We start from the raw sequence: 24,796 nt of genomic DNA, 5'->3' as shown, positions 1-24,796 counted from the left end.
GGATGCTAAAGCATAAAACTTACCGAGTACTCCAAGCCAAAACAGAAGCTGATTAGAAATCCATGCATGATCCTAACTATATAGAAGTGCCTAATGCAACACATGCAAAAATGCAACTATAGCAGGCTCGGCTATTCTAAACATGGCGTATGAAATGCTACAGCTAATATGTATTCAACTTGGAATTGAAAATACAATGCAGTTAGTATGATGCGCCGAGCCCGGTGCATGCAAAGCAGATGAATGAATGCAAACATGCTATCATACTGTATGCTAATTGAAACATGCCCTAATCTAACCATCATAAGCGGGTAAATAAAAGGGAGAAAGACGTGGGGTTGGAAGACATACATCACACACACGCACACTTATTACAACATTGCCCTCGCGCAGAGGGTCCGAATAAATAATATACAGTCCCAAATGAATAATACAGTCTGAATAAGTACAAAACCCTAATTAAATTACAAATTTAACTAGGAAAGTAATAAATTGGCATGCAAGCCAGGGACTGCCTCAACTCTGATCCGGATGATGAATGATGCATGTTCGGGTTGCCTTGCGCGGAAATCCATTGCGATGCCCCAATTAGCCTCTGTTTGCAATTGTTCTTGGGATGCGTGCCAAGCTCCGGAAGGCTGCTGACTCTTGATTTACTGTAACAGAGAGCAAGAAAGGGGCATGGCAAAGTATTTTCGCATATGTATGCATGACTACCCTTCAGGAAGTGTAATCCTCGATCCTCGTGCCACCAATCACGCATCTCGATGCATGATGGCTGGGGAGTCGAATTGTCTGACTCAATATGGAATGAATGCGCATGAAAACACAACAAAACCTAAACTCCATCATGGATAATCCGGAGTGTCGGTGACTGGGAATTGAGACACGTTCCGTCACTCGAAGTACGAAACGTCCCTCGTTTCCCGTGCTCGGGCTAACACCTATCCCAAGCACAATGCAATATGCATGACATGCATGAATGCAACTAATATACAATCTAGCATGCACAATGCTATGAGATGGCATACACAATGCACGATGTAACAAGGCATACACAATGCGCTAACATACAACCTAGTATACGCAATGCTATGAAATGAAATGGCATACTCAATGCACAATGGACTTACACCAACATGTGTGGACCTCATCCACACTCACATTAGTAGCCATTAGATGAAAAATGAGACTCTCAAAATACGTGCACGCATGCACGCACACCGAGGACCAAACCTAAGGCAACAAATGCCACTCTACCAAAGCATGGCAAGGCATGGAACATGGTATGCAAATTTCGGTGCTGAAATATGATGCGAAACAGCCCCGAAACATGGAAACATGGCACCCGATACATGGAATGAGGCCCGAAACATGAAATTAGGTACATAGAATGACCTATGGCTATGCAAAGCATGCATTATTTGAACATGAAGTGTGAAGAAAGAATCAATACAGTCCCAAAATAAGCATATTTATAGTTTTAAGCAAGGCCAAAAGGTGAACACAAATAGGGCTAAGTTAACATGCAAAAATGGCCCCAAAAGAGAGATAATGAAGCAAGTAGCAGCTTCTGGCCCTAAATGGCTGAGATCCCTTCAACAGAGTTTAAGAGGGGCTCAAAAAATGATACTTTACAGTTTACAATAAGCCACGAAAACAAACACAAGTATGGCTAAACTATTGTGCAAGAAATGGGCCAAAAGGGAGACAAAGAAGCAAGTGATGGTTTCTAGCCTCAAACAGAGGAGGGCCCTTCAACAAAGTTGAAGAGGGGCCCAAAACATGGTGTTTTATAGTTAGTTACCAAACCCAAAACCGTGCACATGCAAGCTTAAAATACTATGCAAAATGAGGCCTAAAAAGAGGTTTAAACACAAAGAGCAAAAAGGGAGCTTCAAACAGCAAAGGTCCCTTGATCAAACATGAAGAGGGGGTCAAAATAAGTCTATTTACAGTTTGGACCAGAGCCCAAAAATACAAGCACAAGGGGCTAACAAAACATGCAAAAAAAAGGCCAAAAGAAGGATAAAGAGGCAAGTGACAAAAGGAAGCCTCAAACAGTGAAGATACCTTCAACAATGTTGAAGAAGGGCTCAAAATAAGCCACTTTACAGTTTATAACCAAGCTCAAAACAGTTTACAAATAGGCCTAAAATACTATGCAAGAAAGAGGCATACAAGAGAGGTAAAGAAGCAAGTGGTAGCTAGAGACCTTAAACATAGAAGGACCCTAAAAAAAACATGCAAAAGACTTCAAAATAATGCTATTTTCAGTTAGGGTCAAAGCCCAAAAATGGAAGCAAGTATGGCTTAGAAAGCATGCAATAGAAGCTCAAAAAGAGGGAAAGTATGGCTCACCCTTGTAGACCAAACTTCAACAGCTTCTTGGCTTGAGAAAAGGTGCTCCTTGCCTCTGGAAAACCAGCTCCAAGTGTTGGAATGGATGGTGGTGGTATGGTGCTAGGTGGTGGTGTAGAAATGGTGTAGGGTTTGGGAGGTTTTGAGGGTTGGAGTGTAGAGAGAGAGAGATACAATGTGAGAGCCTCAAAGCAAGTTTTGTAACCCTTTAGATGGGAGCTGGAGGTGCTGTTATATAGGCAAAAGAGGGGGGAAAAAAAGGGAGGGAATGGAATTCAAGTTTTCCCCCAAAAGTTGGCCCCCCCGGATACACAATCTGAGGGGAAACAAAATACATATTTGTAGTGTACCTGGAGAGAGGATTATGGCCGGCCGGTTTCCTAGGGTTTAGGTGGCCGGTCGGCCAAGGGTCAAAAGGGTCAATGAAGATTAATGGCCGGCCATGCCAAAAAGAGGGCCTCTCATGTGTGCACAACACAACCATGTGGTCAAAAATTGGAGAGAATGAACCAGGAGAGAGAAAAGGCCACTTTTAGGAGGGGTTCAAAAGGGTCACATACAATTACTGGCCGGCCATGTGATAGCGGTGGCCTCCCAGGTGTGTACAACACAAATATGTGGTTTAGGGCTGGAAAAAGTGGCCTTAGGGTGGTCAACATTGGCTTTCAAATGAGAAAAACGGGCGACGGAGGGCGATGGAGGAATAAAACTGGTTGTCAGAACAATTACTGGCCTCCCACCCTTCTACAACCCTCCTAACAATGAAACAGAGGTTCCTGCCAAAAATGAACTCAAACCAATGCAAAATGGAGGTTCGGGGGCCGAAACGCGTAGCCCGAGGCCCCAAAAACTGACTGTTAGGCACCAGAAGTGGTGTTCGACCACGAAGTTGGTCTCTCGAGCCACAGTGTCCCTCAAAAGGGAGCAACTAAGATGTATGCCAAAAACCGGAGCAAACGGAGGTGGTTAAGCGGTCCCGAACCTAGGCACACGGCCGTCGGCTCCGAAAAATTAGAAACCGGGCTCCAAATGGGAAAAATGGCCTACGACCACGAAACGTAGCCTACGGCCACTGAGAGATGGTCTTCGAGACCTCTCCCTCCCCTCGGGAAGAGAAAACAGAGAAAACAGAACCTGGTTCGCAAACCGAGGCAAAGCACAAAAGAGCCCCGAAGTCTGGAGGCAAGGCTCGCAACCGAGACTTTGAAACTTCTGAACGAGCACAATATACAACATCACCAAGCGCTCAATCGGTGACGTCTGAGTCTTAAGGTCGGTCAAAAATGGGGTGTCTACACCACTACGGCACCTCCGTTCTCCATCGCAGAGAAACTGTAAATCATCTATACCCATCTCTGATTTTTATTTTTTATTTTATATTTTTTGAATAAAGGAGAACATTTTTTTTTTCTTCTTCTTCCATTAATATTTTATAGATTACCATGTCATATTGTTGATTATGGTTTCATGTCTATAAATTGTGAACAACTTTTTTTTTTTTCTTCCATCTTTCTATATCATTAATTTACATGATTTTGTTAGTTTTGTTAAGCCCAGTTAGAAGAAAACATGTATCATCATCAATTCATATATTTCTGACAGTTGGTATGGAGATTTGGATTGAATTAAGAATATGATTTTCATAGTGTCAGTTTTTTAACTTAGTTTTAACAGTTTGGAGTTTATAAATTCAGATTCTTTGAAATAAGCCATTTCAAAGAAGCCATTTTAAGACAATTTTTTTCTTTTGATCTTAGTTTAAAATTGTTTGTCCTAATTTGTGTACTGATGTTTTTTTTTTTTTTTTAAACAAGGTGTACTGATTTTAATTTGTGTGTATTAGATACGACTGTGTGTATTATGTATGGATGTTTGTATATAATTTCAGAGATTGATGTATATATATGTATGATTATGTATCGGTGTTGGTCGCCCTTTAAATTTAGGTATTTTCTTCTCTCTCCTCTCTCTCTCTCTCTCTCTCTCTCTCTCTCTCTCTAAAAATTGTTAAGGAAAATGGATTTGGGAGGGTTCTTCAAACCCAAAGATGGAAACACCCATCAAAATTCTTCAACTGATAAATTGCCACGTACACTGTGTTCTCTCACTTCTTTATTATTTTATTGTCTGATTTGAGTTGAAAATGTGGTGTCATTTTCATGTTGTTTGAATTGAATTTGTTGAAATTCATGTTAATTAATGTTTGTTCAGCTGTATTTAGGTGAATTTTCCTTACACTACAACAATTAGCTTTGAAAAAGAACTACAACAATAATAACAATTAGCTTATATCACAATGGCTTTGTTGACAAATAGGGTTCTGTCATTAGAGAATAGAGAGATGAGCTCTTGCCGAATTTTGGCATTGTTATAATTTGGCACCAAAAAATAGCACATGAATTGGAAGTGCTGTTGCCAAATTTTGGCTTTCGCATGAAGGGAAAGCACACCATTAGAGTTGCTCTAACATGCAATTTCCATGTCATTTGAATCTTTAAAACAGCTTTGCCACATTCCTAAGCATTTTTTTTTTTATTGTGGAGTATAGGTTATTTGAGAAAATGGACAGAATTGACATTTTTTCTTGTGGTGTTTCTTTTGATAAATGTGTATGAATGTGCACTAAATCTGAGCATGTTAATGAACAGATTTAAGCATCCATTTTATGAAGTTTTAATACATATCAGAATGTATTATCAAATATGTAAAACAATTATATGTATCTGTTTACATGTGGTATAATCATAATAAGTTGCAAGTCTTCCCATTTAATAACTTCTGTTGTGGGTAACTTATTTATGGCCTTAATTGGTTTGATATTAGTGTATCAGTTGTGTACTTTTAGAAATTAAGAGGACAAATTATCTCTTTATTTGAATTTATGTTTGAATCAGATTTTGTTTCTTTTGTTATATAGATTACCATGTCATATTGTTGATTATGGCTTCATGTCTATAAATCGTGAACAGCTTTTTTTTTTTTTCCTTCCATCTTTCTGTATCATTAATTTACATGATTTTGTTAGTTCTGCTAAGCCCAATTAGAAGAAAACATGTATCATCATCAATCATATATTTCTGACAGTTGGTATGGAGATTTGGATTGAATTAAGAATATGATTTTCATAGTGTCAGTTTTTTAACTTAGTTTTGACAGTTTGGAGTTTATAAATTCAAATTCTTTGAAATAACAGAAGTAATGGGCTTCGTCTGCATTTATATTTTGTTTTAGACAATATTGGTTCTGGCTTGCATTTGTTATTTTTTTTTTTTTTGATGTTTTATTAAGATAATTTGTGTGAATAAGCCATTTTAAGACAATTTTTTTCTTCTGATCTTAGTTTAAAACGATTTGTCCTAATTTGTGTACTGACTTTTTTTTTTTTTTTTTTGAACAAGGTGTACTGACTTTAATTTGTGTGTATTAGATAATTAAATGTGTTATATATAGATATATATTGGTTTCTAGGTGTGGATTTGGGATGGGTGTTAGTGTCATACTCTAAAGATTTGTTCGGATCATATTTTCATGAATTGAATGATTTATATTGTAGGATTCGTTGAGTACATCATTTGCATAAAAAATCAAGTTAATGGAAAAAATATAGACTCATGATCAAACTTCACTTTCTAAAAAAATTATCAAAATCATATTAACTATTTATTTTTTTAAAACATAAACATAATCTTATTATAAATTATAAATACATAATTAATCTGAATTATTTAATAGATCTACTATGCACTCATGTACAGCACCAATCCCAAATTCATGTAGGTGTATGTAAGTGTGTGAGAATAATCTAAGACACATGTTACACAGTGTGTGTGAATCTAAGGCCCTGTTTGGTAGAGCTTATTTCCAGCTTATTTCAACTTTTAGCTTAATTTAAGCTATTTTGATGTGTTTGGTTAAGCTTAATAATACAGTTTATAACTTTTTATAAGTCAAAAATCAACTTATTCTTTGAGTGGGGAAGGAGAAGCTTAATTTATAAGTCAAAAATCAGCTTATGTTCATAGTTATAAACTATAAGCTGTTAGGCTATAAGTTATAATCACTTTCCCATAGCTCTACCAAACGGGGCTTAAGACACATACATTATTATTATTATTATTATTATAGTTGGATTTTGATTGTTGTGAAATAGGATGATGAGTGACCATAAGATGGAGAAGTTCTCTGTGGATTTTCATGGACCCAAAAACAGTAAATCATCTATATCCATTTCTGATTTTGTTTATTTATTTATTTATTTTTGAATAAGGGAGAATGGTTCTTTTTTTATTTTTAATTTTACATTTTGTTTGAATGGTTGAGATTTTTTTATTTTCTATTTTATATTTTTTGAATACGGGAGAACGGTTTTTTTAAAAAATTTATTTTTAATTTTACATTTCATTTGAGTTTTCCTGTTTAAGTCATTTTATATTTGAATTTTACATTTTATATTTTCCCTTATTATATAAATTCAAAAACCCTCTTCACTTACTTGACAATATGTTAAACACGTTTTTTTATTTTGTTTTACTGTTTTTGTTGAATTTTCTTTCTTTTAGGTCAAAAAATAAGTTTTTGTTGAAGTTTTCATTGCCTAAGTTGCAATACATTTGCATAAGTTTTTTCTTGAATGACCTTATCTTATTTTTTTTTCTTTCTTTTTGGGCCCATTATTTTATTATTGGTTTTTATTGCAGAGGTGCAATTTTTTAATGGACCTATTTTGAATGAAGTAACTTTCCATACATTTTGGTGATTTTTTATTATAGAGCCAATGCAAATAATGCTTATTTTGAATTTGGTCTGGGAACATTTTGTTTTGCTCTGAAGTCTATTGTGTAGTGTTCTGCCTTGCTTAATTTGATGGAAGGGTTGTGATGGTGAGATAGTGGCAAATGGTTGTGTTCAAGAAATACTGTATGAAGTTCTAACACAGTTGATTCTTATGCTATGAATGAGAAGAATATACAAATGAAGCATTGATTCTGATGATTGCTCATCAATGTTTGTATGCATATTTTTGTACATGGTGCATCTTAATTCTACAATATTTCGTGTATTTAGAACTAGAAAGACAGGCTCGAATAGTTGTCCTGCAAAATGTATTAGGTTCGAGAGAAGATTGAGAATTAGAAGAAGTAGAAAGTGATTAAGCATAATATTATATTGTGAATTCAATAGTTTTAAACTGCACTTATCGTCAGATGATTATGTAATAGGAAAATAAAGGGCTGTTATCACTGTGGGCATTCTGGGGGATATGTTGGGTGTTTAATTCTGTCATTGCAGTAATCATAGTACATGTAATTGTGCTTTATGACTTGATGTCTTCTTTCTTGGTCAGGAGACAGTTGCCAGTAATTCTTTCCATTCCACCAGAACTTGGAAGAATTGCATGATTTTCTGTGAGAGCTGTCATAGGGGCATCCTTCAATGGCAAAGCCCTGGAAGTGACTTATAAACGGTGCATGAGCCCAAATGATTTTAGTTTTTCCACCATTCGTGGCCCAACTATCTCCGTCCCATATAGTTGCCATTAGTTGCATTGGTTGTGTTAGGAAGCTAACTCCATCACGTCTGTTGTTCTTGAAAACTCGAATGGGATATTCATCAACAAAATAACTGTTGGGGGGAAAGGCGATTAACAAAATAAGTTAGAACTCTAACAGATTGTGATTTATGGAGTGTGATATCATTTTCAATTTCGATGTTTTTGATGTTTTCAAAAACAAAAATAATGGAAAGTTTGAAAATATCCAAATAAATGAATAAATAAATTTCATCTTTGTGTAGACATATTTAAAAGACAACTTAAAAATGTTTCCTTGAAACAGGGTATTTTCAATTTTCATATATAATGATTTTATTTCTTTTGAAAAAGCTAGCTTTCAGAAGCAGTTTGTGGGATAAGTTTATTTTTCAAATTGGAATGCGTTTAGGTAGTTGCCTTACACTATTTGATATTGGTTCCATAAGATTTTGTAAGTATGGAAGTCCGTAGTTGGATCAAACCATACATGGATCCTCTGCTCTCTACCCCCTTTTCCTTTTAAAAAGACATTCGTCTAGACTCTGATGGGTTCCCTTTTCTATTGCCCAAGAACTCAAAATCCAATTCACTATTTTCCGATTTCAACTGCCAAAAGAAAGAAAAAAAAAAGGATTTACATTATGTTATCAGTGACACCTTTTTAGCAGGAGTTTCTTGCACTAGATCGACTTCTTTTTTTTTTTGTCAGTGATAATGTCACGACCCAAACCCGCCCCTATTGGTTTAGTACCGTAACCGGCCAGTAATCCGAGATTACCGAAGGCCTGCTTAACAGTAATACAGTAAGACAGAGTACAGGGGCTGGGTGGAAGCCAATACAGTAATTAAACAATGTCCAATGAGCTGTGACAGTCTGTATGCCAAAAAGATTTTTCATGCATTCATACATTCACAACAGTACAGGCTATACAAGCATTTACAAACATTCAGTACAAGGACCTAATCCCTTGATAACAGTACAGTACAATGGATAACAGTCTATACAGTAATACAAAACAGTAACAGGGACAAGCGGGGGAAAAAGACACCCCAAGCCATAGCATGGCGAACTCGGAACCTCGCAGTGAGGCACTGTGGTTGGCTTGACAAAACTGGAATAACCCTGACGCCTATAGCTTTGATCCAGTGCCTGTACACCTACGTATATATATGAGCAGTGAGCTAAAGCCCAGTGAATAACATAAAGCGTAAAGGGGTTTAGAATGAATGTCCTTACAGTAATGAAAATAGTTCATTTCAATCAGTATTTCAGTTGCTCAGTACAGTAAACAGTCATATGTGGTACATCCATTAGCATATCAGTAACAGTAGGTCTTAAAAGACCGAACAGTAATGATGGCCATCAGTCAGTAAACAGTAGTGGCTCCACGAGGGAACCGACAGAGATCTCTGTAATAGCAACAGTAAACAGTAGGTGCTAAGGATGCCACAGTATAGTTCAGAAATAAAGGACATACATTCATTTAGTAAATAATACCAGTTCAGCAAACAGTTCAGTTTAGTATTCAAAAGATAATCAGTTGAACATATCTTTACACAATTGTTACTCACAGAGTTCTGGGCTACAGTAGGCTAGAGCGTCTCCTCAAAATGCCAACCCTATACAGTTAACAGATTGAACACACTCTAAGTTTCACAGTTGGGAAAGGTAATAATTAAATCCCTAAATTTGCCTCGATGTGTTCTACATCTATATCCTCATTAAGATGTCTAAAACTAGGCCTAAGAATGCCTAGGATGAAATGAGGATGCAAAGATGCACTTAGAAAACATTTTCAGAAATTTCAGTGAAACAGGGTCCTGCTCGAGCGCAGGTTTCCCCGCTCGAGCGTACAGGCAAACAAAGGTCCCCGCTCGAGCGTCCATTATACCGCTCGAGCGGACCAAAAAGTACTGGATAGGGGAAATCCCCGCTCGACGCCCGCTCGAGCGTGTCACCCAGTCCTCCGCTCGAGCTCCCAATACTCCGCTCGAGCGGACTGTTCTACAGTGCAAGATGCTGGAAGCTCGATTTTCCCGCTCGAGCGGCACTTCCCCCGCTCGAGCGGACGACTGAAATCTGGAAATCCCAGATTCGAGCTCCAGGTTCAAAACCAAGCTTAGATGCATAAAATTCGATCCTCTTGGGCCAATTTTCTGGAAAACTCTTTTAAACACATAGAATAACATGTTTCAAAACTCAATTTAGGAAATCAAAGCCCAAGGGTGTTTAATTCAAACCCAATTTCCAACCATTCTTCAAGAACAACATTCAAACATGGCATGCATGAGTTTTAAACCAAATTAAAGCTCCAAAGCTTGTTCAAATGAGCTCATTTCTTTTCAAAACCATATGAAAACATGGTCTATAACAACAATATGAGCATGCATGTACTAATGTCCATGTGATCAACCTCAAAATGCAACAATACTAACATGCATGCATGAATTATGCTCTATTTCAACATGCTAGAACTAATTCATGGCTCAACTTTCAATTTTGACATAAACCATGCAAGAATCAAGCTCAAATACATCAATAAAGGTTGAATTCTCTTACCTAAGTCTTGTATTTAGGATAGGGAAGCTCAATTGTACAAAACTCCTTCAATTCTTCAAGATCTCAAGCTAAATCAACAAGAACAATTCTCTCTCTCTCTACTCTCTTCTTTGGTCGGTTGAGGCAACAAGAAGGCTGATGAAATGTTGTTTTAATCAAATGCATTAAGTGTAATAAGGCTCAAAAGTTTGAGGTAGTGGGCCACTACAAGGCTAGTTTGGTAAATAAGTCCAACTTGGCCAATTAGCTTATTTTAATCTAATTTAATCATACCAAATCACTTTTTCAATGAATATACCATAAAATTACATAAATTATGTTGATCATAAAACACCAATCAATTTTGGATTCGGCCGCCGATAAGGCCTTTAACTTACAGTCTAAACATATAAGCATGAACAGATAATCATACAGTCAAACAGATAGAATGCAATTTAACTAACATATACTCAATCAATTCGGTTTCCAATTTCAGTCAGCCAGTTCCGTAGTTTATTCAATTCAATTATCAGTCATAATCAGTCTCGGTTAACAGTAATTAGCAGTTAATCAGTCATTAATCGGTAAACAGTATGAGGGTCGTTACAGTCTCCCCTCCTTATAAAGAGTTTAGTCCTCTAAACTCGAGTTACCTTCAGTCTGGAAGAAAACAGGGTTCAGTGGGAACAGTTCAGGATATCTTTTAGCCATGTCATCTTCCCTTTCCCAAGTGGCATACACACCACCATGGTTCTGCCAGTCAATTTTCACTAGCGGGATCTCTTTGTTTCTCAGTTTCTTGATCCGTCTGTTTACAATCTGTATAGGCCGTTCCTCGTAAGCATAGTCATCACTCAACACTACCCGAGTAGGCTCAATTACATGGAAGGGATCCCGGAGATAATCTCTTAACATCGAAATGTGGAAAACATTATGCATGTGCTCCATTTCAGGAGGGAGCGCAACTTGATACGTCACCAGATTAATTTTCTCAATAATCTCATACGGTCCGACGTATCTTGGCGCTAACTTGCCTTTGACTCCAAAACGAGTCTGGCCCGTCATTGGTGTCACTTTCACAAAAACGTGATCACCCACTTCATACTCTCTGTCCCGTCTTCTGACATCCGCATAACTTTTCTGTCTACTCTGTGCAGTTTTCAGTCTTTGCTGTATCAGTTTTATCTTTCCAGTCGTCTCATATACGATCTCGGGCCCAAGCTGTCACGCCCCGCACCCGCCCCTAGAAGTTTGGGCATGACCACTTCAGAAACGGACACTTAACCTGGTATATATATATATCATATGGGGCCTTGACGGAAGCACAAAACATACAAGAATACAAAATTAAGCCAATCCCATTGAGCTATTTCTAACATGCCAGGATCTCATACATTACATGCACCATAAGAGGTTGATAGAATCCAAAAATATTTCTTGACAGTACATAAATACAAACACATATACAGACCCAGCCCTGTAGTCGGGCATGTAACAAAAACTATTGGAGTTATACACAATCAACCTTGGAAGGGTAGCCAAGAAACAAGCCAATTATCTTAGTAGACTTCACAAAATGGGTGGCCTTGTGAGTGCTTGGACACACGAAGGTTGTCAAAAGGAACCGGGCATCATAGGTTAGGATTGACCACCTGGTTGGTTGCCTACAGAAACAGACATAACAGAGAGTGAGCCGGGCTCAGTGAATAGTAATACATAATGAAGCAATGCTCAACTTGAAACATGACATATATCAATATATGTGTAAACGCAGAGGTTACAAAGTTAGCCTGATTCTGTATTCATCTTATAACAGCCTTAGGCCCAATCTTGAACATAAAAGCTTGATATATCACATTCTTAATTCATAACGGCTTGAAGCCCTTAAACATGGTGGCATAATGCCCTTGAACATAGTGGCACAAGGCCCTTAAACATGGTGGCATAAAGCCCTTGTAACATATGGCACTAAGGCCCTTGAAACGTGTGGCACAAGGCCCTTGTAACTTGTTGGCATTGAAGCCCTTGAAGGTAGCATAAAGCCCTTGAAAGTATACTTATACGAACTCAAGAGGTGTCTCCCACGGATTCTAGAGGTGGCTCACGTCGTAGCACTTAGTTCCGTGTAGCACTTTGCTTCATATCACAATAGCTTATAATGAGTGGCCGTAGGCCCAGCGTCTTATAGAATAAAGGTATTTTATCTTTCTCATTCCTTTCTTTACATTCTTGGAATATGCTTGAACATTAACATACATACATGAACCATACATACTTGAAACATTAATCATAGTTGCGTACTTGAGACATTAACATAGTCGTGTAAACGAAATGCTAATGAAAATCATTAACCATATGTAAAGAAGATAATGGTACTACTACTCACAGTGTTGCGATGATGTGCTTGTTCTTCCCGGAGTGTGCCCTGCACACATTCAACCTTACACAATTTAGTTTCCTTTCCATATTAGATTACTTTCTGTTTCGTTTTACTTCGAAGGAATTTATACATATTAAAAGGCATCAAATACATATTCCGACAACATTAGAGGGTTCTACACGTAAAACGGAGCGATCCACGTTTTTCAGCATGGGCCGCACGTGCGGCTGTGAGCCCCGCACGTGCGGCAAACTCTCCCGTACGTGCGGCAAAAATGTCCCGCATGTACCTTTTTGACAGTGTCCAAGCCCCTATTTTTCACCATTTCCCGCACGTGCGGCCATAACTCCCGCACGTGCGGCAGCACCTCCCGCACGTGCGGCCATGACCCCCGCACGTGCGGCGATTCTGCTCAAATTGTCCGAAAATTTCTTACAAAATCCCATCTTTTGGTACATATTTACAAGGCTCAAATTAACATTCTTACTTGACAATGCATGGTCCAAAATCATGTCAAGATGATGGCAATTACATCAATTTAATTTAGTTCATCATTCTTGAGCTCACAACATACACATATCCATGAGAATTCTAACTTTACACATCCATGAACATATATCCACATATTTGAATTCAAAGTAAAAGCTCAAATACAACTTCTCCATGGTTAATTCAAAGTGAATCAAACAACCAAGTAAGAGTATTCTACCCACTAACTTCTACACATACATAAGGTTACAATTACTATCTTCAAATACCATAACCAAGGGAAAATCTTACTCAAAGCTAAGAGAAGGGTTGTAGGAAATAATTAGATTTACCTTAAGCTTGAGCTCTTTAGATTCTCTACCTTCTCCTTGTTGAATTCCTCTCAAACCTCCACTCTCTCTCTCATCCTTTCTCTCTTAGGAAATAGGTTGAAGAAACTCTTCTAAGTTATAGGATATGAACATGAATATATCCTTCTATATAAGCATATCATAGGTGAATAAAATGAAAATCATTCAGTTTAATCGTCCTAAATTGAAATTGCATAAACATACTTAATATTACGTAAAAATTATGCTGATCACATATGCGAAATCAATTTCAGATAATTAAGCCTCTAAGGCTTCAAATTTCTGATCTAAGCGTTCTCATATAACAGATACTTTCCTTATTGAACAGATAGACATCTTGAATCACATGGTTTACTTAATTTAAATTTTCCATAGGATTCCACAGTAAGCATTTAAAATCACAAAATAGGATCCGAAAACATAACAAAGAACATGTACAAGGGTCGGGTTATTACACTCTCCGAAAATATAACAAAGAACATGTACGAGGGTCGGGTTATTACACTCTCCCCCCCTTAAATAAGTTTGGTCCTCCAAACTTGTTTTACCTTAGGGTAGAAACAGATGTGGATACTGATGTTGCATTTCCTCTTCTTTTTCCCAGGTTGCGTCGGTTCCGTAATGTTACTGCCATTCCACTTTTACCATTGGAATTTCTCGGTTTCGTAATTGTTTCACTTGCCGATCCAAAATGCGGATTGGTCTCTCCTCATACGTTAACTTATCATCTAATTCAATTTGGTGATGATCAATAACATGAGACGGATTCGCAAGGTACCCCCGAAGCATAGAGACATGAAACACATTATGTACTTGACTCATATGTGGCAGGAGGGCAACCTGGTAAGCCACCGGACCTACTTTTTCCAAAATTTGAAAGGGACCAACATAACGGGGTGTTAACTTACCCCTTTTCCCAAATCTTGGATGGCCTTTCATCGGAGTAACTTTTATGAAAACGTGATTGTCCACGTCAAATTCCAAATCTCTCCGTCGGTTATCCGCATAACTCTTTTGTCTACTTTGAGCCGTTTTTAATCTTTCCCGAATAACTTTGACTTTTTCAGTTGTCAACTGAACAATTTCAGGCTCTAGCAAGGATTTATCTCCAACTTCAGCCCAACATACGGGAGAACGACACGGTCTTCCACACAAAGCTTCATAGGGTGCCATTGCAATACTTGAGTGGTAACTATTGTTATATGCGAACTCTACCAGTGGTAAATGGGCTTCCCAACTTTCTTGAAACTCTAGCACACACATCCGGAGCATATCTTCCAGAGTTTGTATTGTTCTCTCGGATTGACCATCAGTCTGAGGATGGAAAGCTGTGCTGAATTTTAATTCTGTACCCATGGCTTCTTGTAAACTTTGCCAGAATCTGGAAACGAACTTTGGATCCCTATCCGATACAATTGAGACCGGTACACCATGCAGTCTTACAATTTCATTCACATAAAGGACCGCCAGTTTATCTGCATTGTACTGAATCTTCACTGGCAGAAAGTGAGCAGACTTAGTTAATCGGTCGACAATGACCCATATCGAATTCATACCCCGAGGTGTCCGTGGTAATCCCACTACGAAATCCATGGTTAAATGCTCCCACTTCCATTCCGGGATTGGAAGGGGTTGTAATAATCCCGCTGGTCTTTGATGCTCCGCTTTCACTTGCTGACACTGCAAGCACTTAGAGACGAAGTCTGCAATCTCCTTTTTCATGTTTGGCCACCAAAAATTTTGTTTCAAATCCCGATACATTTTAGTACTTCCCGGATGCATGGAAAATCTTGAGGCGTGTGCTTCTTCCATCAATTTCCGTTTAAGTTCCAACACATTGGGAACACATACTCGGTCTTGAAATTTGAGTACCGAATCCATTAAACTGAATCCCGATTGTGGCTTGGTCTCCAATTCATCACATACCTTCTTTAAAACGTCATCCTCCATTTGATGTGACTTAATATCTTCAAGCAAAGTCAGTTGAGCCATTACTGCTGCCAGTACTGTTTCCTGTCCTGGTATCTTGAATTCCATCCTCATTTTATCCAATTCATTTACCAATTCCCTTTGCTCCGTAAACAGGTTGGCCAAATCTCCCATATTTTTCCGACTAAGAGCATCTGCAACCGTGTTGGCCATACCAGGATGATAATGGATCTGTAAATCATAGTCTTTAATTAACTCTAACCACCGACGCTGCCGCATGTTCAATTCCTTCTGGGTAAAAAGGTACTTAAGGTTTTTGTGGTCGGTGTAAACTTCGCAGGTAGTACCATACAAATAGTGCCGCCATATCTTTAAAGCAAAAACCACCGCCGCGAGCTCAAGATCATGCGTGGGATAATTCTTTTCATGGGGTTTAAGCTGTCGTGAAGCATAGGCAATAACCCTACCACCTTGCATAAGCACATACCCTAATCCTTTATGGGACGCATCACTGTAAATTACAAACCCTTCAGTGCCAGACGATAAAGCCAAAACTGGAGCTGTGGTTAATTTCATTTTTAATTCCTGGAAAGCAGATTCCCGCTCTTTTGACCATTCGAATGCAACTCCCTTTCGAGTCAATTATGTAAGTGGCCCAGCAATCTTAGAAAAATCTTGAACGAATCTCCTGTAATAACCAGCTAACCCCATAAAGCTACGCACTTCAGTCACATTGGTAGGAGTCGGCCATTTCACAATCGCCTCAATCTTGTGTGGATCAACAGAAACTCCTTCCTTTGTGATAATATGTCCCAGAAATGCCACCTCGAGTAGCCAAAATTCACATTTCTTTAGCTTTGCATACAATTTCTTTTCCCAGAGGGTTTGAAGAATTAAGCGAAGATGGGTCTGATGAGCTTCCGTATTCTTTGAATAAATGAGGATATCATCAATAAAGACCACCACAAATTCATCCAGATAGGACTTAAAAACGCGGTTCATCAAATCCATAAAGGCTGCTGGGGCATTAGTAACTCCAAAGGGCATGACCAAAAATTCATAATGACCGTACCGGGTTCGAAAGGTTGTCTTCTCAACATCGTCAGCCTTGACTTTTAATTGGTGGTATCCAGACCGTAGATCAATCTTAGAAAAGACCTGTGCCCCTCGAAGCTGATCAAATAGGTCATCAATTCTTGGCAATGGATACTTATTCTTGATTGTGACCTTGTTAAGCTCTCTGTAATCAATACAAAGCCGGAGTGTCCCATCCTTCTTCTTTACGAATAAAACTGGTGCCCCCCACGGAGATACACTCGGACAAATAAATCCTTTGTCCAATAAATCTTGCAACTGCATTTTCAATTCTTTCATCTCAACTGGCGACATTCTATACGGAGTCTTAGAAATGGGTTGAGTTCCCGGTGCTACTTCAATTGTAAACTCAATTTCACGGTCTATTAACTGTCCTGGTAATTCTTCTGGAAAGACGTCTGAAAATTCACAGACAACTGGGATCATGTCGGTATTCCCACTCACCACTTGCTCCTCTAGCACACTGCATAAGTACCCCTGACACCCTTTCTGAATTAATTTACAAGCCCTTGTTGCGGAAATTAAATAAGGTGGAGGAGTCACTCCATGTCCCTGAAAAGTAAACTCTGATTGTCCCGGAGGGTAGAAACTGATTTGTTTAGTCAAACAATCTATAGTTGCACCATATTCACCTAACCAGTCCATTCCCAGAATAATATCAAAATAGGCCATATCAAGAGGTAACAGATTGGCATACACCCGGATATCCCCAAGTTGGAGTTCACAAGCAACATATATAGAAGTACAAATCACAGGACCTCCCAAAGGTGAAGATACACATAACATATAAGACAGTTTTTCTTCCGTTTTATCTAAATTAGGAGCAAATAGTTTCGACCCCACAAAAATCGAGTAAAATCATCAACAGTTAAAAAAATGTATCTTTTACCTCTGATGCTTTCAGTGCGAGTAGGTCCCATTAAGTCCATGTGAACCAATTCAAGAGGACGTTTGATTGTAAAGCTGTTCACCTTTTTATAAGGGGCACGGGTTTGCTTTCCATGTTGACATGGTCCACACACATGGTTCAAATTCTTACCCAGTTTAAGTACTCCTCTCACAAGTTCTTTGTTGGCTCTCTTAGTTAGGTCTTTGAAATTCATGTGACCTAATCTTTGATGCCACAAATCAATGTTACTTATGATGGCAGAGTGACAAGTGAGATCATTAGTAGTAACAATCCCATAGCAGTTATCAGATGTGCGAACCCCATACAAGACAGTATTTCCCTTTTTATCCAAAATTTCATATTTATTTTTTGAAAACAATACTTCATGATGGGAATCACACATTTGACTAATGCTCAAAAGATTTTCTTTAAGACCATCAACAAGTAGAGCATTTTCCAGCTTGGGAAGACCAGCAACACTTATAAAGCCCTTACCAATGACTCTAGAAGTGCCGCCATCTCCAAAGGTAACAATTCCTCCTTCATATTTTTCAAGGGATGTGAAGTAGGATTTGTTACCGGACATGTGACGAGAGCACCCACTATCAAGATACCACATGTGTGAGTCACGTGCTTTTAGAGCAGTGTGAACAACTAAACAAGTCAAATCATCTTTTCTCACCCAAATCTTTTTGGTCTTGGTAAATGTCTTGGCGTTGTGAACACCCTCATGAATCTTGGTATTCCGCCTAGACATGTAAGGTTGTCTCTTAACCCAAAAAGTATTCGAATTTCTACCCTTTTGAGACACCTTACCAAACAATTCAAAACAATAAGGACGAATGTGGCCATACCTACCACAGTGATAACAAATAAAAACAGGTTTTACCTTCCTTTTGTTGACCTTACCCCCTTTAGGTAGATGAAGAGAGGGATCACCCTAGTCTACCTTCAACTTTCCCTTTGCTTGAGTCTTCAGGTCATGTGAAGTAGAGACCTATCCCTTGTGAGTTGTCGCACCATAGCCTAGCCCACTTTTGTCACAACCCATTTGTTGAGACCCGAGGATGTCTTCTAATGATTTGGAACCTTTGTTCCACATGGCTATTGTGGCTCTAGCAATACGGAGTTCTTTATCTTTTTGGAAAACTGTCTCTTCCAATGTAGCTTGTGACATCTCAAGGCTTTCAAGCTTCTCTTCATATGTGGAATACACTTTCAGAAGTTCATTCCTTTCAGTTTCACAGGATAGAAGTTTTCCACATAGGTCTTGCCTGTCACTTGAGATCTTGATGGCATTCTGCTTTGCTGCTACAAGTTCTCCTTTTAGCTTGACATTCTCGTTTTCACATGCTTTGAGCTTGAGAGAGAGTTTGCCATTGATTTTGGACAAATTCAGAGATTCCTCGTAAAGCTTTTCATAAGCTTGTTGTAGTTCATCACCATTAATCTCATCATTGTCTTCTGATGTTTCATCATCCTTTTTTTGCTCTTCATTCTCCTTGACCTCATCCAATCTAGCAACTAAGGCAGGGAAGTTGCTGGATGGTGGTGAAGGTGAATCTCCTCTTTCATGAAATTCGCTCAGAATTTTCCATGCATCTTTAGCCTTTGTGCAGTGAGCAACCCGTTGCTGTTCTTCATCAGAAATTGCTCCACGAATAGTAATCAAGGCTCTCTGATTGCTCAAATTGTCAGCACTTTCTGTATCTTCTTCAATGCTTGCCAGCCTTCTGGGTCAAAAGCTCTAAGAAACGCCCTTATTCTGATCTTCCAATACAAGTAGTTACTCCCATCAAAGGTGGGAGCATGATGCAGGTTCTGACCACGAGCTAATTTCGCTGGCTTTGGAAGAGGTTGAGTGAAAGTGGACCAAAATGCCATGAAATCACTATCCCTGTCTTCACCGGATTTAGGTTCTTCGGGTTCTTGCTCCGACCCGCTTTCATCATCCCAAGTCATAGTGTAGACTTTCTTTCGATTCCTTTTTGATGGACATTCAAGGGCAATATTGCCAAACCCTTGACATTCATAGCACTTGACCCCTTGCCCCTTTACAATCTTCTTTTCAGTTTTTGAAGTAAGTTTTGGTGGAAAAGTTTTGGGTTTTTCATTACTCTTTTCTTTTGAAATAGGGTCTCTGAAATTAGGCTTCTTTTTCTTCAAAATTTTTTAAAATTGTTTAGTAAACATAGCCATTATCTCAAACTCTAAATCAAACTCAGTCTCCGGAGTTTTTGCAGTCTCATAAGCACTAGTGAAAGCCACACTATCTTTTTTGTTTTTTCTTAGAAATCTGGTGGGTTTCATAAGTCTGCAAGTTTCCAACTAACTGATCAAGCTTGAGGGTATCAACTTTCTGAGCCTCCTTAATGGCTGTCACTTTTGATTGGAACCTCTCGAGTAAAGACCTTAAAATTTTTCCAACAACTTTAGCTTCAGGGATTTTTTCACCGAGTGTCAAACAGGAATTCACGATGTCACTAGGTTTTGCATAGAAATCATCAAACGTCTCATCATCACGCATAAAAAGGGTTTCAAAGGCAGATGTGAGACGTTAAAGTTTTAACCTTTTGACAGAAGTAGTACCTTCGTGAATTGTTTCAAGAATGTCCCAAGCCTCTTTTGCTACCTCACACGTGCAGATACGACGAAACTCTTCAGGTGTGACGGAGCAAAAGAGGGAATTGAGAGCCTTACTATTCCAACTCGAGTTTTGGTAATCGGTTGTGTCCTATTTATCAAGGGGTTTAGGAATATCAACACCATCAATGGTGACAATAGGTTCACTCCACCCATAAATCACGCAGTGCCAAACTTTCTCATCGATGGATTTTAAAAACGCTCTCATACGAGCTTTCCAATAAGAATAGTTTGTACCATCGAGTAAAGGAGGTCTATGGGTCGAGTTACCTTCACGAATTGAATCCATGTCACTAGTCACACAAAATCACACTCTATAGTTTTGATAAAAACAAAGAGTGACCCGCTCTGATACCAATTGAAAATCCTAAGTGATTCGTGATTAGATCAAGATAAAAATATTTCAATTCCCAATCATTCAAAACACACAATCTAAATCATCAAGCACTTACGAAAGTGATTTAGATTGTTGTTTTCGAAATAAACAATACATCGACACAAATGATTTTTACGTGAAAAAACCACAATTAAAGAACCTTCAATTGTAATAAAAAACCACGGGCGAAACGCCACTAATCAAATCCACTACTGAAGAAAGAAAGATTACCAAGATAACAAACAAATTTACCCAACTCATCCAATTTGTCTTCAAACCTTCTGCAACTCTTTCACCAAGCCTTCGTCCCGGAACTGATTAATCTGAAGTTGAATCCACAACTTCACTTGTCGAATCAACGACTACGTACAGAATCAAACTCCTTTGAAACTCCATGTTTGAATCTTCGGAATCCACCGAAGAAGAACACTCTTGAATATAAAGTAACAACCTCCTTGATGTATGTATCTTAGATCATAGGTGACAAACCCTCTCAAATATATCAAGGAAAACTCACCAAAAAACTCAGAAGAAAACCTCAAACAAAACCCTAAGATCCTTAAACAAGACCTAGGAAAAGTAACCCTAGAATTGAACAAACACACGAATATATAGTAACTGAGATCGCGAGGTCCACTCGAGCGTGCGAATGCCCGCTCGAGCGGAGACTTCATATTGCGTGTTTCATACAGGGTTCACGCTCGAGCGGAAGATCCCACGCTCGAGCGTAAAATCACATCATCCAGTATTTTTGCAGACATAACAGATGCTGTGAGAGTGCAAACCCCGCTCGAGCGGGAAGACAAAAACTGGAAATCAGGAAAATTACAAGTTGATTACAACCTTGGTTTTTTCCATGGAATTTGACAACAAAGGGTCCTAACACTTTTTTTGATAAGAAAAAGGTTGCAAGATGGAAAAAGAAATATCCTAAAATGCAATATATCCATATTGGATTAATTCAAGTAACCATAACAGCCTTATTTCGAAAAGGGATAGATACTCCTATTTTGGTAGTAATTTTTGATAAAAGATTTTCTGATCTAATGAAAACAATCATTGGAGGAATCCAATCTAATTTGGCTAATGGAGTAGTTTGGTTTAATGTTAGACCAAATTTCTTTATTTCCATAAATGATCCTAATCTTGAAGATACAGTTAGAATAAGAATTAAAACACAAGGATTAGGAATGAAATCAAATTCTCATGATTTGGCTATTCGTTGGAAAACAATTCACGAATTAACCAAATTTCCTGAAATAAAGACAAGATCAAATGATAATAAAATCGTTAAAATCTTTGAACCAAGACCATTTGACACGGTAATACAACCTCGTCTAATGAATTGGAGTGATTTAGAAGTCCCTCGACAATGGTTAATCCATGACCTAGTGGGACAAGGAGAATCTTTTAAAACGAAAAATCCTGCACAATTACAAGTAGGAGGAATATTTTTATTGGCAGCAACTAGGCTCTCTATCTTGGCATCTCTTCTTCCTAGTTGTTGTGATTTATGTACTAGCATGAATTATAAAAAGATATGTTGATGAATTGTAAACCTAAAGAGAAAACAAAACTAGTGCTTCTATATGTTGGATGGAATGATGTATTTTATTTATTTATTTATTAGTACTCACAATTACAACAGAGTTTCTTGCAGTAATGGCTAATATGTCAGCACAAGAAACTACACCGTGGCAAGCAAACTCTACCGTAGACTTTATATTGTCAATAACATCAAATCCCCTGACAAAGTTAACATTTGGAAATACTGTCTTCTCCCCTATGAAAGAAAATGTGTCATCAAGTAGGATTAATCCATCTAATCACGAGAAGGTCAAAGGATGGACCGATGGAGGGGCAATGGTGGTTGGATTCCGGTAGTGAGGCATCGGAATGGAGGTGGATCAAAACGCAGTGAGTCAAGCTTTGGACTCTTTTCGATTTTTGTGGACAACCTACCTCAATCAATGGATGTTAGATCCCTGTTCAAACTCTTCACTAAGTTTGGTATCGTGAAGGATGCTTATATACCTTTCAAAAGAAGGGTAGCGACAAACTCAAGATTTGGGTTTGTGAGGTACGGTTGCTCTGTTGCAGCTGACATTGCTATCCAAAAAGCTAATGGGCTGTTGGTAGATGATAGAGAGCTAGAAGTTAAAAAAGCCACTCATGAAAGGGGTTCACGGGCGGAACACAGTAAAAGGAGATCGCAACCCATGAGCAGATTTTCAGGCACAGGCAATATCAGGGGCCATCCGTCAGGTGCAGGGCAAAAATCATACGCAGAGGTTCTAAAAGGAAAAAATCCTGTGGTAGCTGGAACTGTAAGCACGACCATAAAAGTTGATGAAGTTGGGCATGGTTGGCTTTATGAGAGTGCAATAATCAGGCTCAAGAATGAATATTCCTTGCGTGACATTAGGACAGTTTTGAAGGAGAAAGGGCTGGATCAGGTGCTAGTCAGAAAGGGAGGCGGGCGTGATGTAATTTTAACCTTCAATTCCCAAGTGGAGTTGAACTCTAAAATCTGCAACATCAAGGAATGGTTCAAGGACTATAGCCAGTCGGTAGGGGTATGGAAGCCAGATTTTCACTATGAACCAGAGAGGTGCCTGTGGTTGAGGTGTTATGGTGTGCCACTAAATTTTTGGAACCGAAACACTTTCAACAACATTGGAAATTTGTGGGGTACTGTCCTCAGTTTGGATGGAGACACTACTCATCAAAGGTCCTTCTCTTATGCCAAAATCAGATTGGCTACACCATATATGGAGCCTATTAACAAAACTACTTTCTTAGAGTGCAAGGGTCAACTCTACCCCATCCTTGTGTGCGAAGACCATATTGCAGACATCAATATCTTGAAGCATAATGGCGAAGTTTGCAGCTCCATTGAGAGCTACAGTAGTAAAGAGGAAGAAAACATCTATGAGAAGAATAGCAGGGAGAAAAACGAAGATGATGAGGTGGCAGCACAGTGTGGCAAGCCTATAGCTGAGCTGGCATGTGACAATATGGCAGATGAAGTTGTGGTAGCACCATGTGGCAAGCCTATAGCTGAGCTGGCATGTGACCATATGGGAGCACTGGCGCATGAGCCTTCAGCTTGTCACAACAGAGAAAAAGGAAGCACAGTAGTTGAGGAGACACAGAGGGATGGTAGCTGCTGCAGAGAGGAAGGAGCGTGTGTAGAGGTAATGATGCAAGAGAAGTCAGAGCTAAGGCCAAATCGCAATGATGACAATCAGAGGTGTGTAGAGAAAGTTTCTACATCTGGTTTCAACAATAGTCTAAATGGATCTAAAGAGGGCTCCCAGATTGGCATTAATCTTGAGGTGGATCTGTCCCAATTGATTTGTAATAACGTAATTCCTGGTTCTTCACTTAGGCCCATTGATCAGCCCAATGAACATTGTGTTTTAAGGCCTGGTAACATTGGGATCATGGCCTCTCATAAGGTTTCTCCTGGGCCTTTAATTAATGTTGGCCCAAATAGCAAGGACATTTTGAGCCACATTCACACCGATCATTTTACGCCTTCAGCTAACAGCTCTATTTCTCTGCGGAATGCGAAGAATAGAAGGAAAAAAAAAAGGCACAGTTCGAAGGGTATTCCAAGTTTTCTAGACTCTATGGTCACAAAGTGGTTCACAAACCTAGCTCCAAATCTGTCATATACAGACCAGCAGCTGCTGCACTTGCTCATTCAGACTTGTCTGAGGCTGAATCAAGCCAAGATTATCTTCTCCGAGAAGCCACAGCCACTATCCAATTGGGGAAAACTCTTGATATCAATTTTAATGGGCAAGAAGATGTTGCACTTGCCAAGATTATTGAATTAGAGTTAAAAGATAAGGAGAGACTTATCAAAGATGGGAAAACAAAACAATAAGTTGTTGTGGAAGGGGGATTCTGAGTGTTTTATTTGTTTCATCATGAAGCTCTTATCTTGGAATATTAGGGGGTTAGGAAAGTCTGTGAAGAGAAGTAGAATCAAGAAGCTTTTAAAGGACAGAGCTATTGATATTGCTTTCTTTCAAGAAACAAAGACAGCTGTGGTCTCAGATATTGTGGTTAGAGGGCTTTGGGGGAGCAAGAAAATGGAGTATATGTCTGTGGATCCAGAAGGCACTGCTGGTGGACTCCTTTGCATATGGGATCCAGATGTTTTTCAACTTGCTGATTGTTGCTGCACTAGGAGGTACATTTTGC

General features: G+C 38.8%; 2 pseudogenes; both read right to left on the bottom strand.

Annotated features, from left to right (window-relative positions):
• Positions 1 to 7,598: 7,598 nt before the first annotated feature.
• LOC145796909 (putative xyloglucan endotransglucosylase/hydrolase protein 18) lies at positions 7,599 to 16,154 on the bottom strand (annotated as a pseudogene).
• A 66-nt stretch (positions 16,155 to 16,220) lies between these two features.
• LOC145796897 (putative mitochondrial protein AtMg00860 pseudogene) lies at positions 16,221 to 16,589 on the bottom strand (annotated as a pseudogene).
• Positions 16,590 to 24,796: the final 8,207 nt, after the last annotated feature.

The sequence above is a fragment of the Camellia sinensis genome, chromosome 1, assembly GCF_055761805.1.
Source record: "Camellia sinensis isolate YWXY chromosome 1, ASM5576180v1, whole genome shotgun sequence".
NCBI classification, from domain to species: Eukaryota; Viridiplantae; Streptophyta; class Magnoliopsida; order Ericales; family Theaceae; genus Camellia; species Camellia sinensis.
The sequence above is the reverse complement of the archived record's forward strand: the minus strand, read 5'-3'. Positions and strand labels throughout refer to the sequence as shown.